A 14,957-nucleotide genomic window follows, 5' to 3' on the forward strand; every position below is an offset into this window, starting at 1 on the left:
CCTTGCTGGTTTAATAGTGTCTGGAATGTAACAAACTCTAATAACAGGTTTTTTAAAAAACATTTTTGTGGCACGGTGGTTAGCACTGCTGCCTCACAGTACCAGGGACCCGGGTTCGATTCCCAGCTTGGATCACTGTCTGTGCAGAGTTTGCACGTTCTCCCAGTGTCTGCGTGCTTTTCTTCTGGGTGCTCCGGTTTGCTCCCACAGTCCGAAAGACGTGCTGGTTAGGTGCTGTGGCAACTAGGGAATTTTCACAGTAACTTTACTGCAGTGTTAATGTACATGTGACACTAATAAATTAAAAAATAAACTAAACTATTTTGACCTCTAATGCATCGTCAATTTTAACCGCTCCGCCTTGGTGGCCATACCTTTAGTTGCCTAAGCTCTGGAATGCCTTCACCCCTCTTTACCCCTCCGTACTTTCCTTCTTTCGAATCACAGAATCCCTACAGTGCAGAAAGAAGCCATTTGGCCCATCGAGCCTGTGCCAACACTTATCTAGGCTTACCCTATAACCCCATGTATTTACCCCACTTATTTACCTAACCTATATATCTTGGGACACTGAGGAACAATTTAGCATGACCAATCAACCCTAACCTGCACATCTTTGGATGTGGGAGGAAACCAGATCACCTGGAGGAAACGCACGCAGACACGGGGAGAATGTGTAAACTCCGCACAGGCAGTCACCCAAGCCGGGAATCGAATCCGGGTCCCTGGCGCTGTGAGGCATCAGTGCTAACCACTGTGCCACCATGCCACTTTAAAGCAGCTCTTAAACTTACCTCTTTGACCATGATTTTGGTCAACTGACCTAACATCTTACGTGACTCGGTGTCCTTTTTTGAAAATATAATGCTCCTATGAAGCTCCTTGGGATCAGTAACAAGTCTCACAACACCGGGTTAACACTGGGATGTTTCATTAAAGGTGCTCTATAAATATAAGTTGTTTTTGGTTCTGATTTTGAATCTGACACCTTCTCATTTATCAGAGATTCAGGATTAGTCTTTCAAACCAGGAATATGCTCATCTTAGCTATGCTGTATGAGAAGATATCATCCTAAAACACGAGTAAGAAAAAGTCCAAGGGATGGACCCACCATCCACGGACAACTAGGACGGTTAAAAATCATATCAAACTTAAAGAAAAGGCATGCAGTTGTGCAAAGACAGGTGGCAAGTTAGAAGTTGGGCAGAATACAAGGAACAGCAAAGGATAACTAAAAATGAATAAGGAGGAAAAAACAGAGCACAAGAGAAAGCTAGCCAGAAATATAAAAAACAGATTTTTATAAATATTTTAAGAAGGAAAAGTTCAACATAGTCAGCGTTGGTCCTATAGAAAGTCAGTCTGGGCAAATGATAATGGAAGACAAGGAGATGAAAGGTGAATTGAACAGGTATTTAAATCAGTCTTCACTATAGAGGATACAAGTCACAGCCCGGAAACAGCCATAAACCAGGAAATGGAATGGAAGGAGGAACTCCGGAAAATTACAGTCACCAGGGAAGTGGTTCTGAATAAATTATTGACACTGCAGGCTGACAAAAGCCCTGATTCTGATGGATTTCATCCGAGGGTCTTAAAAGAAAAAAGCTAAAAGTTTATTTATCAGTGTCACAAGTAGGCTTACATTAACACTGCAATGAAGTTACTGTGAAAACCCCCTAGTCGCCACACTCCAGCGCCTGTTCGGGTACAATGAGGGAGAATTTAGCATGGCCAATGCACCTATCCAGCACGTCTTTCGGACCTGTGGAAGGAAACCGGTGCACCCGGAGGAAACCCACGCAGACACGGGGAGAATGTGCAGACTCCACACGGACAGTGACCCAAGCTGGGAATCGAACACGGGTCCCTTGCGCTGTGAGGCAGCAACGCTAACCATTGTGCACCATGAACATGCTAGATAGTTGTTGCATTGCTTTTAATTTTCCAAAACTCCCTAGATTCGGGGAAGGTCCCATTCAATTGGAAGATAGAGAATGTAACTCTTTTATTAAAATGGAAGGGAGACAGAAAGCTGGAGCCTAGAGGCCAGTTAGCCCAACCTCTCTCATAGAGAAAAGGTTAAAAGCAATTATTAAAGAAGTTATATCACTGTAATTTGATAAGTTCAAGGTAATCAGGCAGAGTCAACATGGTTTTGTGAAAGGGAAATCACGTTTAACCAATTTATTGAAGTTCTTTAAAGGAGTCACATATTCTGTAGAAAGGGAAACCAGTGGATGTACTGAACTTAGATTTCCAGAAGACATTTGATAAAGTGCAACATCAATGGTTATTGCAGAAAGTAAAAGCTCATATTGTAAGGGATAATGTATTGGGATAGATATAAGTTTGGCTGTCTTAAAGGAAGTAGAGAGTAAGCATAAATGGATCTTTTACAGATCGGCAAGAAGTAACAAGTGATGTACCTCAGGGATCAGGGCTGGCAGCTCAACTGTTTACAGTTTATATAAATGACTTGGATGAAGGAATTGAAAGGATGGCTACCAATGTTGTTTTGGAAAGAAAATTGTGAACAGGACATAAGGAGACTACAAAAGGATATAAATAGATTAAGTGAGTGGGCAAAGATCTGGTAAATGAGGTATAATATGAAAAAATGTGAAACTGCATTTTGGCAGGAAGAATAAACAGGGAAGCATGCTATCTAAATGGTGAGAGATTGCAGAGCTCTGAGGTGCAGAGGGATCCGGGTATCCTAGTGCATGAATCATAAAAGTCTAGTATGCAGAAAGTAATTAGGAAAGCTACTAGAATGTTAGCATTTATTGTGAGGGGAATATGAAAGTAGGGGTAATTGCTTCTGTGAGAGTGAGAGGTGACTGAACTGGAACATACAAGATCCTGAGGGATCTTGACAGGGTGGATGTGGAGAGGATGTTTCCTTTTGTGGGAAAACCTGAAACAAGGGGGTCAACTGTTTAAAAATAAGAAGTCCACCCATTTAAAACAGAGATGAGGCAAAATGTTTTTGCTCAGAGGGCTGTGAGTCTTTGCAGCTTTCTTCCTGAAGAAGCTGTGGAAGCAGGTTCTTGGAATTTGTTTAAGGCAACATTGGGTAGATTCTTGATGAGCAATGGGCTGACAGGTTAATGGGAGTGCGTGGGATGCAGATTTGAGGTTCCTATTAGATCAGCCATAATCTTGTTAAATGGCACAGCTCAAGGGGTGAATGGTCTACTCCTGCCTCTTGTTCTAAAAGTTTAAAATTTATTTAAGTAAGGCTTACATTAACATTGCAATGAAGTTACTGTGAAATTCCCTTAGTCACCATACTCCGCACCTGTTCAGGTGAATGCATCTAACCAACATGTCTTTCAGACTGCGGGAGGAAACCGGAGCAAACCCATGCAGACACGGGGAGAATGTGCAAATTCCACGCAGACAGTGACCCAAGCCGGGAATCGAACCTGGGTCCTCAGGTCCCTCGGTCCTCAGGTCCCTGGTGCTGTGAAGCAGCAGTGCTAACCACTGTGCCACCATGCCGCCCCTGTTCTTATGTTCACATTCCTCACAAGTAGAGGGACAATTGGGGAAAAAATCTCCACCAAGTTGTTTTTGCACACCTCCGAAAGCTGACAAATGGCACAGCGGCACAGTGATTAGCAGTGCGTCCTCACGGCACCAGGGACCCAGGTTCGATTCCTGGCTTAGGTCACTGTGCGGAATTTGCTTGTTCTCCCTGTGTCTGCGTGGGTTTCCACTGGGTGCTCTGGTTTCCCCCCACAGTCCAAAGGATGTGCCGGTTAGGTACATTGGCCATGCTAAATTCGCCCTCAGGCACCGGAGTGTGACGACTGGGGGATTTTCGCAGTAACTTCATTGCAGTGTTAATGTAAACCTACTTGTGACACTAATTAATATATTTTTTTAAAAAACAGTGTAATTGGAAATGTTTTGTTTTGGAAATCTGTGAAAAGAGTATGAGGAAGGAAAGTAAATACAGTTCAATAATAAATGCTTCATATTTAATCCTAAATGCCTCTGACACCAGGGGTTCCATTTTGTGCCACTACCTGAGGCCCAGAAGCAGTAAAACTCTTTTGAATGAGTAAAACTGCTCTCTTTATCAGACTGTTTTTCCTGTCACAGAGTCATAATGGAGGTAAGTTTTTCAGGTTCCAATGGATGTGGGAACAGAGGCGGACATTCTCCTATAATATCAGCCATGATCGAATGGCGAAGCAGACTCAATGGGCCAAATGGCCTAATTCTGCTCCTATATCTTATCTTATAATACTGACTGCTGTGCCAGTTTCCTGATCCTATTCCCGGCACTGGTCATTTCTGTCCTTAAAGGAGACTGAGATTTTCCAGTTGTCCCCCAGTTTGCACATCCAGCAGAAGAATGGTTAGGTTCATGGAGGTAGGACACTTGTCTGCAGGACAGGGAGTCTACGCTCCAGGCAAGCCCAGAGGCCCCCACTGCCTGTCTGGCTGCAAGTGTGGGTGCCAATGCACACGTCACCCTGTAGAGGGGCTTCCCCATTTCTCAACAGTAGTGCAGGCTGCAAGAACCATCTTTTCATTAAGATGTCAAAAACGTCAGTCAGAGTGATAGCTCCGTGCTGAAGTGTCCCCTCATCTCCCCTTACCATCCGGCGCAGGCTGCTTCGCCTCTCAAGTTGGGAGGCCTCTGATTGGGCCTTCAGCTGTAAAGGACCAGAAGACATAGGAGCAGAAGTAGGCCATTTGGCCCATCGAGTCTGTTTCACCATTCAATGAGATCATGACTGATCTGATGTGATAATCCTCAACTCCACTTTCCCACCTTACCCCCATTTCCTACCTTACCTCCATAACCCTTGATTGCCTTACGATTAAAAATCTGTCTATCTCAGCCTGGAACATACTTAGCCTCTACAGCCCTCTGCGGTAAAGAATTCACTGATACACTTCCCTCTGAGAGAAGAAATTCTTCTTCATTTCTGTTTTAATTGGGACTCTGAGATTATGCCCTCTGGTCTTAGACACTCCTGCAAGGGGCAACAGTCACTTAGCATCTATTCTGTCAAGCCCCCTGAGAACCCACTGTCTCAAAAAGGCCATCTCTCATTCTTCTCAATGCCAATGAATAGAGGCCCAACCTTCTCAACCTCTCCACATGAGAAAATCCCTCCATTCCCAGGATCAACTCATTGAACCTTCTCTGGACTGCCTCCAATGCCAGTTTTTCTTTCCTTAGATACGGGCATCACCACCTCCCACTCTTAATTGGATTGAAGACCTGCCTCCAGGCCAACTAAGGGGGTGTCTCTTTCAAAGTCCCAATGAGTGAGTTTCCCACTGGGGTAGGTTCAGGTCCTGGAAAACCTCAGCCTCAGCTCCTGAGTCTCACCCCTGTCGTGAACATCCAGCTCGGGGTATCTGCTGCGGATTAAATGACATGATATACGTGGAGAATAACAAAAACAGAAAAATGCTGGAAAATCTCAGCAGGTGTTACAGCATCTGTGGAGAGAGAATAGAGCCAATGTTTCGAGTCTGGATGACCCTTCATCAGAGCTTTGATGAAGGATCAGCTAGACTCGAAACATTGGCTCTATTCTCTCTCCACAGATGCTGTCAGATCTGCTGAGATTTTCCAGCAATTTTCTGTTTCTGTTTCAGATTCCAGCATCCGCAGTATTTTGCATTTATCCACATGGAGAATAAACTGGAGCTGAGTTGTAGGGTCAGGCAACCCTACAACTAATGTTGCAGCAACATTCTATCATTCCATTCTGTGATGCAGAATGTTTCGCCAGCTTCTGACGGACAATTAAGAAAAGCGACTCAGCTCCTCACAGTTCTTTAAAAATACCCCCGTTGTGCCAAGCATGTTGGCATTTTATCTCACCCAGTATGGGGCATAGCGTGGATAAAGCACAGATGGGGGCTGAATTGCAAACAGAATTGAGGTCCCTGATTGACTGGAGGTTGGTAAGCAATTCCTATTCCAGTGAAGCATTAACAGCCTTGTAAGTATAGATTAAAATAATAGAACTCAAATCCACTCGAGGCTTGTTTTCAGAGTTGCCCTGTGGTGAGAACACAAAAATCAAATTTAAAATTTGGACCAGCTAATTAAAAGCTACACAGAACCATTTTGTTTTCTTATAAAAGCTTTACAATTCACTTTATCAAATTAAAACAGTCCATTCAGCAGACACCTTATTCGAAGGTGCCACTAATCATATGAAATGATTATTTGACAATTACACCACAAACGCATCGACTGACATGAAGAAAGGACCTGCATGTATGCCGTGCCTTTCACTGCAAGAAAGCCCAAAGCTCTTCATTACCAGTGAAATACCTTCTGAAATGTAGCCACTGTTGTAATATAGGAAATGTGGCAGTCAACTTGTGCACAGCAAGATCCCAGGAGCAGAAGTGTGATAATGACCGGGTAATTTGATCTTGTGATGTTGATTAAAGGATAAGTATTGGCCAGGAGACTCAGATGACTCCCTGAGTACTTTTGTTCAGCTGTTTTAAGAGTCTAAAAACAGCTGTACCCCAAAGAAAACATTGCTTGGTTGACAGCTCCATACCTCTTATTCTGTCAATTGCACATTTGTTTTTACACAAGAGAAAGAGGTTGCAAGTGCTTGCAGTTTCAGCTGATGTTTATAGGGTTTGGATGATCCACACTTTTGTAGGGATGTAGAAAGTAGAAAACTATGAATGAATGACTTTTTTTCACACTAACTATTGTTACCACGGGTTTTATTTGTTCAGTGCTGAGTGTATAGTGGATGGATGAGCATGGAAGTGCCATAGCTTGACATGGAAAGTAGGAGCAGCCATGGGAGTAGGTGGAGAGACATTGGGAGGGATTTTCTGGCCACGCTCGTCCCAAGACCGGAAAATCCCACCCGTGGTCAAGGACCTTTGCATGGTCCACCCCCCTCCCCCACCCACTACGATTCCCGTGGCAGGCAGGACAGAAAAATTCCACCCATAGTTTGGCGTGGAGGATATGAAGGCTATGGGGGTAGTTGGAGGAGCATAGGTTCCCAAGGGAATAGGGGAGATCCTAAATGAATACTTTGCATCGGTATTCACAAAGGAGAGGGACTTGTTGACTGGGAGTGTCTCAGAGGGAGGTGTTGACCCGTTAGAGAGAATCTCCATTACAAGGAAGTGTTAGGTTTTTTAGGTAACATTAAAACTGACAAATCCCCAGGGCCTGATGGCATCTATCCTAGACTGCTCAGGGAGACAAGAGATGTAATTGCTGGGCCTCTGACAGAAATCTTTGTCTCTTCATTGGACATAGGTGAGGTCCCTGAGGATTGGAGGATAGCCAATGTGGTACCATTATTTAAGAAGGATAGCAGGGATAACCCGGGTAATTATAGGCCAGTGAGCTTGACGTCCGTGGTAGGGAAGTTGTTGGAGAGGATTCTTAGAGACAGGATGTATGCACATTTAGAACAGAACAATCTCATTAGTGACAGACAGCATGGTTTTGTAAGAGGGAGGTCGTGCCTTACAAATTTGGTGGAGTTGTTTGAAGAAGTGACAAAAAGGGTTGACGAAGGAAGGGCCGTGAATGTCGTCTATATGGATTTCAGTAAGGCATTTGACAAAGTCCCTCATGGCAGGTTGGTTAAGAAGGTTAAGGCTCATGGGATACAAGGAGAGGTGGCTAGATGGGCAGAAAACTGGCTTGGCCACAAGAGACAGAGGGTGACAGTCGAAGGGTCTTTTTCTGGCTGGAGGTCTGTGACCAGTGGTGTTCCACAGGGCTCTGTACTGGGACCTCTGCTATTTGTGATATATATAAATGATTTGGAAGAAGGTGTAACTGGTGTTATCAGCAAGTTTGCGGATGACACGAAGATGGCTGGACTTGCGGATAGCGATGAACATTGTCGGACAATACAGCAGGATATAGATAGGCTGGAAAATTGGGCGGAGAAATAGCAGATGGAATTTAATCCAGATAAATGCAAAGTGATGCATTTTGGAAGAACTAATGTAGGGGGGAGTTATACAATAAATGGCAGAGCCATCAAGAGTATAGAAACACAGAGGGACCTAGGTGTGCAAGTCCACAAATCCTTGAAGGTGGCAGCACAGATGGAGAAGGTGGTGAAGAAGGCCTATGGTATGCTTGCCTTTATAGGATGAGGTATAGAGTATAAAAGCTGGAGTCTGATGTTGCAGCTGTTTAGAACGCTGGTTAGGCCACATTTGGAGTACTGCATCCAGTTCTGGTCGCCGCACTACCAGAAGGAGTGGAGGCTTTAGAGAGAGTGCAGAGAAGGTTTACCAGGGTGTTGCCTGGTATGGAGGGTCTTATCTATGAGGAGAGATTGGGCTTGTTCTTCCTGGAAAGACGGAGAATGAGGGGAGACCTATTGGAGGTGTACAAAATTATGAAGAGTATAGATAGGGTGAGCAGTGGGAAGCTTTTTCCCAGGTCGGAGGTGACGATCACGAGGGGTCACGGGCTCAAGGTGAGAGGGGCGAGGTATAACTCAGATATCAGAGGGACTTTTTTACACAGAGGGTGGTCGGGGCCTGGAATGCGCTGCCAAGTAGGGTGGTGGTGCTGGCATCGTTTAAGACTTACCTGAATAGTCACGTGAGCATTCTGGGAATGGAGGGATACAAATGAATGGACTAGTGGGACCAATGAGCGGCACAGGCTTGGAGGGCTGAAGGGCCTGTTTCCTGTGCTGTACTGTTCTTTGTTCTTTGTTCTCGGTTGACCTGAGAGTTATGTGTAAGACTTTTTGACCGTGCATATCAAAATGTTCCTTCTTCTAGAGCAGGGGTCTCCAAACTTTTCAGTACGAGGGCCACATCGTATATTTTACACATTTTCGGGGGCCAAAGAAAAAAAATTAGTTTTATAAATGAATGAATAAAATTTAAATGAATGAATACGTTTTATTTGGATCATCTTTGTAATCAGCATGATATGATTCAGAACAAAAGAGAAATGTGACAATTACAAAGAAACAATGCCGTGCTTCCACTGAGAAATGATATATAATGAGTAAAAATGTCAAACATTAGCAAATGCTCTGACAAAATAATCAATTACTTAGCTGCAGATGAGAAAAGCAGGCTATTCATTTTTTAATTAATTTTATTTACTGAAATTTTACAAATGTTTGCTTGAAATGAGAATTTGCCCAATTTTGTGGCACACAATAAGAAAAATAAACACGCCCCAAGAAAGAACTTCAGTAAAACAAAGCAAAGAAATTCAAAATAAACTTGAACCATTAATAAAGGTCGAACAAAAATAAATTCAGTCTGCACCTTTCTACACAATTCTGGCAATTGGAGTTTTCAATCGTCACCAACAAATCATGAAATTTTGCGCAAGATTAATGGGAATGATGGAACTGCTTTTTTAATTTCAAAATATTGCTGAACTGAGGTTTCAAGCTTGAGGAGCCAATTATTAGAATGGACTTCAAATGCTCATCGGATAAATTTGCTCGATATTTGGACTTGACATACTTCATTTTTGAAAATGTTTGTTCACTCAGGTACGTTGTACCAAAAACTGGTACAAATCCACAAGCAAATCGCTTCAAATTTGGAAACTGCTCAGGCTGGAAAGATTTATAAAATTGGATCAGATTTCCTTCTTTATACTTGTCTTTCAGCATGTCATCTGATTGGAGATCAATAATTTCCATTTGAAACTGACTTGGGAGTGTTTCAACGTTGCAGCCAAATGGATTTTGAAACAACTTTATTTCATCTGTGTTTCCATCAAGATCAGAAAATTGTTCCTGAAATTGTTTTTGCAACTCCTTAATGATTTCTGTTGCAAATGAAGAAGGAAATTCTGCTTCACTTTCTTCATGAAATTTTTCACAGCATGGAAAATGAACCAAATTATGAACTTTCAGCTGTCCTTGAAATAGCATCAGTTTTGCCCTGAATGCCTTGACATGCGCGAATAGATCACAAATCAAATTTCTTTCACCTTGCAACTTCAGATTCAATTGATTCATATGGCCTGTCACGTCTGCAAAAAATGCCAATTTCCAAAGCCAGTCAGTGTTTGATAAAAGTGGTTCGGGTCGATTCTTCTCTGTGAGAAAGGAATCAATTTCCTCTCTGAGCTGAAAGAACTGTGATTAAACCTTTCCACAACTAAGCTATCGAACTGCTGTATAATAAGGCAAGTCACCGAACTCAGAATCAGTTTCTTTCAGAAAATCACGAAACTGGTGATGATTAAGCCCGTGAGATCGAATGAAATTCACTGTTGAAACAACAGGTTTCAGAACGCACGACATATCCACATATTTTCCGCACGATGCTTGTTGATGGATAATGCAATGCAGAAACATGGGCTTTGAGAATCCACCAACTTCATAAGCTTTTGTGATTTGTCCAACCAAACCTTTCTTCACCCCAGACATATTCTTTCCTCCATCAATTGTCACGCATTGCAGTTTATTTCACTCCAGGTTATATTCTAACAATTTTTTGCAATTCTTTGAAGATGTCTTCTCCAGTTACTGTGCTGTGCATGCTATGCACTGATGCTAATTCTTGTGTCACATTAAATTCACTGTCGACGCCATGGATGAATACTAGGAGTTGTGATGTGTCACACACATCAGTCGATTCATCAAGTGCGAGGGAATACAACTGAAAATTTCTTGCTTTGTCTGCAATTTGATGAAATATATTGCTTCCTATATCCTCAATTCTACGTGCAACAGTATTTGGCGCAAGACTGATGATTTTGAACAGATTTGCTTTTTCTGGGCATAACTCTTCCACTGCTTCCATTATACGCTCTTTGATGAGATCTCCATCGGTGAATAGCTTTCCTCTTTTAGCCAACACACAAGCTAGTTTGTAACTGGCCCTGGTTAAAGCTTCATTTTCAGTTCTCTTCTGCGTAAAAAAAGCTTGTTGGGAAAGCAACCTGCGTTGCATTGATTCAAATTTTTCCGAATGCTGTGTTCCTGTGAATTGGGAATAACTTGGTTCATGTTTAGTCTCATAGTGCCGACGTACATTGTAGTCCTTCAAAACTGCAACAGTTTTGTTGCATATGACACACAAGGCTTTATCACCTGCTTGTACAAAGAAGTACTTTACACCCCATTCTTCATTAAACAGGCGGCACTCACTGCCCACTTTTCTTTTTTCCTTCCATAACTGAATTGGTCTGAATTGCCGCCATCATTGTCATTGTTCTCGCTCATTTCAGATAGATGGAGCTTACGGATTGGATAAAGCAGCTGTCACTCAGTCAATGCAGAGCGGCAGTTGGATAACAGATGTCTCAATTGCTGATTTGTTTAATGAACTGTCAGTCACAGGACGGCAGCTCTGATTGGACAATAGGCCAGTAAAGAGGGCGGGGATTCCCATGGGTCCATCAGACACCGCGTGGAGCGGCAGCAAATGTCCGGCCTGTAGCTTCCACCCCGCGTCCGGATCCTGAGTCAGCGGCGGGGTTCCGGACGCGGGAGTGTTTTCGACAGCGGGAATCCCATCCCGCCCCACTGGCTGCGGACCAGATGTTAGCCCGCTGTGGGCCGGATGTGGCCCGCGGGCCGTAGTTTGGAGACCTCTGTTCTAGACGATGGTTCCTGACACCTCTGAGATCCTTTAAAAACTGGCCTGACTCCATGAGAATTACAGAGGACTAGGACATGCTTATCTTCACAATGGAGCCAGTCAGGCTGGGAATTCAGTTCGTGGGTTCACGACCCGCACCAGCTGCAATGTTAACGCGCAGTGGATAAAATTGGTGACCCTGGGAATGGTGTTAGGAATTCTGAAGTTGGGTCCTCAGCAGAATCTCCTCAATGGAGTCTCCCCAACTCCATGAAAATCTAGGCCAATATAGTTCACACAATCAACGGGCCAATTGTGATATAAAGGAGCTTAATACCAATCAGAGCAGTACTGAAAATGGCAACATACACCAGAGGTTTGCAGAATTGTATGATTCTCAATATAAAATTCCACTCACTCTCCAATATAGAAGCACTATCAGCTAACTGGAGCATTTTTGGGTCAGAGGAGGTTTCTAGCCCAATGGCGTGATGCCTATCTGATCTCAGTGATTTGGTTGCGTATTGTGCTGATACCTGGTGCGCAACTTGTTTTTACGGCAATGACTGTGAAACATGTTGGCTGGAACTCATTGCCACAGAGGGCTGTGGAGGCCAGGTCATTGAGTGTCTTTGAAACAGAGATAGATAGCTTCTTGATCAATAAGTGGATCAAGTGGGGTTACAGCAATCTGATGGTTGCAGGTATAGACTGACATCCTTCCAACTTGTGTGTATGTATGTTCCAGTTCAAGTTACAATAAGTAACCCAACATACTTGTTGGATATCGTTTGTATTCCCGTGTCTCCTATATCAGCCACATACTGAAGGAGCAAATAATATAACAATACAAACTGGGTGAATAATTGGCCCTGATACTTATGGGAAGGGAGCAGGATGGGAGGGAATGGGGGGGTTGGGGGGGGGGGGGGGGGAGGCGGAGAAAGTGGGGGCGGTTACTAATTAGTAAAAGGCTGTACAACTCAGCACTGCTTCATGAGTCTGTTATTTTCCTCACATGTTTCCGTGAACCTCGCCATGTGGGTGAAGAATATACAGTGCCTCAGTGCGACGGTTGTGATTTACAGCTTGAAATCATTGTCTTGTGTGTGGTTATTGTTCTGGCTGTTGTGAAGTCCCCCCTGTAACATGAATGGAGCTCAACAATGGTACCCAGAGGCATTATTGCAGAGCATTACTTGAATGTTTACACAATAGAAATAAGCCATTAAACAAGCTACATTATTCAGTGAAAGTGGCTCCAAGTACCGTGTCATGAGGCTTTGGATATTCTTAACAGAATTCACAATCAATCAAAGGCATTCTGAGATCTCCGATTGGCATAAGCATTATGGCCGCGATTACCCATCTCGCTCCGCTAATTTTTTAGCGCAATGGCCGGGAGATAGTCATGTCGGCCGATTCACGGGGTTCATGCAAGCGTTCACGCAAGCGTTCGTACCCCGCTTGTGTCTCCCAGTCCCGGATTTCCGGCGATGTCTGCTCTGGGCCGGAAATCGGCGGGGAGGTGCAAAGATCAGTTTACGTGGTCATTTTAATATAGTTTAAATACAATTAGCGGGCCTGGAACTGAAAGCTGGAAAGTCCTGTCCATATTTTCTGTAAACTGAATGTTTGTGTGTGTGTGCGAATATGAGGTTCTGGTGTGGGAGTTGTATGTGTTTAAGTGTGCTGAGTATATGTATGTGATATATAGGAACATGAGTGGACCATTTAGCCTCTCAACCCTGTTATATTATTCACTGTGATCCTGGCTGATCTATGACCTAACTCTAACCATGCATGTAGAGTGTGAATGTTTGAATGTGGTGGGTGTGTGAATGTAGTGCATGTGAAGGAGTTGCATGTGTGCAGGAATTGCATGTGTGTGTACGTGATACATTTATCCATATGTCAATTATATGTGATGGTTAATTGTGTGCAGGTGAGGTATGTGTCTTTTTTATTCACTGGCAAGGCCAATATCTATTCCCATCTCTAATTGCCCCTGAGAAAGTGAAGGCGGTCTGCCTTCTTGAACAACTTGGTGTAGGTACTTCCGGAGTGATGTTAGGGAGGGAGTTTCAAGATTTTCACACAATGATGTGACATATTTTCATTTGGAGCTCGTGTGAGATGTAGACTGGAAGTTGGAGGTGATGACAATCCAAGCGCTTGGTGCCCTTGCTTTTCTAGTTGGTAGATGTGGTGCGTTTGGAAGATGATGTCGAAGGAACCTTGGCAAGTCGCTGAAGTGCATCTTGTCTATGGTACACACTGCAGCCACTGGGCATGGGTGATGGAAGGTGTAAACGATCAAGTGATTAGTTTGTCTTGGATGGTGTCAAGCTTCTTGAGTGTTGTTGGAGCTACAGGCAAGAGGAGAGTATTCCGTCACACTCCTGACTTGTACTTTATAGGTGATGGACAAGCTTTCAGGAATCAGGAGGTGAGACACCTGCAGCAGAATATCCACCCTCTGATCTGCTCTTAAAGCCATTATATTTATGTGGCTGGGTTGGTCCAGTTAAGTTTCTGGTCAATGTTAATCCCAGGGTGTTGATGGTGGGCAATTCAATGATAGTAATGCTATTGAATATCAAGGTGGTTCTATTCTTTCTTGTTGGAAATTTGTAGCATGAATTTTATTTGTCACTTCCCAGATCAAGCATGGACATTGTCCAAACCTTGCTTCACCTGGTTACGGACTGTTTTATTATCTGAGAAATTGCAAATAGAACTGGAAACTGTGCAAACATCTCTGCTCCTGTCCTTATGGTGAAGGGAAAGTCATTGATGAAAGAGCTGAAAATTGTTAGGGCTGTGTAGAGTTTACCCCCATTCCCTATTGACTTTAGTTTTGCTAAGGTTCCTTGATGCCGCACTCAGTCAAATGCTGGCTTGATGCCAGTGGCTGCCACTCTCACCTCACCGCTGGAGATCATTATTTTTGATCACTTTTGACCAAGGCTGAGGTCCAGAGTCGAGTAGTCCTGATGGGACTCAAGCTGAGCATTGACAGCCAGTTATTAGTGAGTAAGTGCCACATGATAGCACTGTCAATGTCACCTTCCATTACTTTGCTGATGATTGAGAATAGGCTAACGTGGCAATAACTAACAGGTTAGATTTGTCCTGTTTTTTGTGGATAGGATATAACTGAGCAATTTTCCACTTTGTTAGCTGTATGTTGGTGTTGTAGCTATACTGGAACAGGCACAGTTAAACCCAGAGTACAGATCTTCAGTGCTCCAACTGAGATGTTATCAGGGCCCTTTGCCTTTGCTATATCGAGTGCAATCAGGCATCTCTTGGTATCACATGGAGTGAACCAAATTGCCTGAGGACTAGCAGTTGTGATGGCGGGACTGCAGGAGGAGGCACTGACTTGGCA

The 14,957-nt window shown here is 43.6% G+C and overlaps 1 protein-coding gene across 2 annotated transcripts in view; it reads left to right on the forward strand.

Moving 5' to 3' along the window:
* Positions 1 to 14,957, forward strand: part of LOC144500635 (acid-sensing ion channel 2-like) — a 1,309,014-nt gene that overhangs the window by 1,198,629 nt on the left and 95,428 nt on the right. The window lies entirely within an intron of this gene.

The sequence above is a fragment of the Mustelus asterias genome, chromosome 11 (assembly GCF_964213995.1).
Source record: "Mustelus asterias chromosome 11, sMusAst1.hap1.1, whole genome shotgun sequence".
Lineage (NCBI taxonomy): Eukaryota > Metazoa > Chordata > Chondrichthyes > Carcharhiniformes > Triakidae > Mustelus > Mustelus asterias.